This window comes from Bison bison, unplaced genomic scaffold (assembly GCF_000754665.1).
Source record: "Bison bison bison isolate TAMUID 2011002044 unplaced genomic scaffold, Bison_UMD1.0 scf7180017864482, whole genome shotgun sequence".
In the NCBI taxonomy this organism is placed as follows: Eukaryota; Metazoa; Chordata; class Mammalia; order Artiodactyla; family Bovidae; genus Bison; species Bison bison.
The window spans coordinates 7,340,730-7,342,980 of NW_011495042.1; the positions used below are offsets into that span (position 1 = coordinate 7,340,730).

At 52.6% G+C, this 2,251-nt stretch overlaps 1 protein-coding gene across 1 annotated transcript in view; it reads left to right on the forward strand.

Moving 5' to 3' along the window:
* IQSEC1 (IQ motif and Sec7 domain 1) overlaps positions 1-2,251 on the forward strand; it is a 51,862-nt gene that overhangs the window by 28,696 nt on the left and 20,915 nt on the right.

Consider the following 2,251-nt stretch of genomic DNA (forward strand, 5'->3'; position numbering starts at 1 on the left):
CCGGGCCCAGAGTCCAGCCCGTTCCTCCCTGCCGTCCCCTTGGCCCCTGCGGACATCCCCTGGGCGTGGGCCACGCACACTGTCCTGTTCTCACGCTGCCACGCAGTTCACTGCTGGTGGCCGGACCCAGGGACGTCCAGTGGCTGTTCGTTGAAGTAGAGCCTGCAGCTGGACATGGGGACCCATTTCCCCACATCCTGGACGGCACTCAGCCTTGTCTCCCACCCTAGTCCAAGCGTAGAGATAGTGTCTCCTGTTTCACTTTGGATTTGCCTGCCTGCTGCTTAGGTGGAGTATCCGTATTTGTGTCTTTTGGCTGTTTTGGTTTTTCCTTCTACAGAATGCCTGTTCTTATTTTTTGCCTATTTTTCTGTTATTTTTCTTTTTGATTTCCTTAATTCATTTCAGTTTAGTTCAGTTGCTCAGTCATGTCTGACTCTTTGCAACCCCACGGACTGCAGCACGCCAGGCCTCCCTGTCCATCACCAACTCCCAAAGTTTACTCAAACTCATGTCCATTGAGTCCATGATGCCATCCAACCATCTCATCCTCTGTTGTCCCCTTCTCTCCCCTTCAATCTTTCCCAGCATCAGAGTCTTTTCAAATGAGTCAGCTCTTTGCATCAGGTATCCAAAGAATTGGAATGTCAGTTTCAGCATCAGTCCTTCCAATGAACACCCAGGACTGATCTCCTTTAGGATGGACTGGTGGGATCTCCTTGCAGTCCAAGGGACTCTCAAGAGTCTTCTCCAACACCACAGTTCAAAAGCATCAATTCTTCAGCGCTCAGCTTTCTTCACAGTCCAAATGTCACATCCATACGTGACCACTGGAAAAACCATAGCTTTGACTAGACGGACCTTTATTGGCAAAGTAACGTCTCTGCTTTTTGATATGCTGTCCAGGTTGGTTTGATTTCCTAGTGGCTCTTTATATGTGGTGGATGCTGACTCTTTGGAATTACAGAAATGTCTTCCTGTCACTGGCTGCCCGTTTGGTAAACTTCTAAAGTGGAATCCACACACTATAAGATCTGTCCTTGTGAAGTGTCTAGTTCAGTGGTTTTTAAGTATACATCTTTTAACTTTGTTTATGCTTTGCTTGTTTAACAGAAGTTACCAGTTCTTTTTTACATTTTTTCTTATTGAGATGTGGTTGACACATAACCTAGCTGCAAGCACACACAGGATGATTCCCCGTCTGTCTGTATACATGGTCCGTTTATCGGCGTTCCCTTTGGGTGCTGCTTTGTTTTTTTATGTTTTAAGAGACCCCACCCCAGGTCATCACGTTGGTTCACAATATTTTCTCAGGACTGTCGTGGTTTTGTTTTATATCCTTTGGTACGTCTGCCTGATGTTTGGTTTGGAGAGTGGTACCCGGTGAGGAGTGGAGCTTTTATTATCGGTGGAAGTTAGCTGGTCGTTCGCAGACAGTTTATTGAGTCGTCTGTCCTTTCTCTGTTGACTTGAAGTCCCGTGTGAGTCCTCCGGAGCGGGGCCTGTGCTGGGATCCTGTCGCTTCCTTGGCAGATACTCACGGAACACCTCGTGCAGGCCGGCCCTGTGCGGGGGCCTGGCCGCGTCTGTGAACAGGATCAAAGATCCTCGTGAGGCTCCCTCCACACTCGTGGTCGGGGGCTCTGTTTTTTCCTGTGCCCACATCAGGCTTTGGGTTTTACATGCTTTCTTAGGGCAGAAAACCCTCTTTTGTCCTTTTAAACAGCGGTCTTGGCTCTTGTTGGCAGTTACTCTTCCACACTGATTGTGGAATCAGCTCGTTAAGACTGTGGAAACCCCTGGAGGACTTTTCACTGCAGCCCCTGTGATTGGGGGGCCTCAGCCCTTTACAAGTCGAGCGGCAGAGGTGAGGCCGGGCCTCAGGCGCTGTTTTAGTTCAGATTGCTGGTGACCACAGTCCGTGCAGCTGCCCGCTGGGCCCAGTGCAGGGGCTCAGCGGCCGGTCCCAGGACGGGCCCGCAGCTGCAGAGCGCGCTGTCGGAGGTGCGGCCTCGCCCACAGGGAGGTGGTGTCACCCGTCCGCGCATCAGCACCTGTGGCCGGGCGGGAACGGGGACCCTGGGTCACCCCTTCTGCACCAGGACCCAGCAGGTCGCTCCCTGCCAAGCTCGGGCACAAGGCTGGGGCGTGTGGCCACCCGGGGTACAGATAGCGGGGTCCCCTCGCAGCCGGAGGCCGGGCCACACGTAGAAACACGAAGTGAGCAGGGCCTGCCATCAGCACGCGGCCG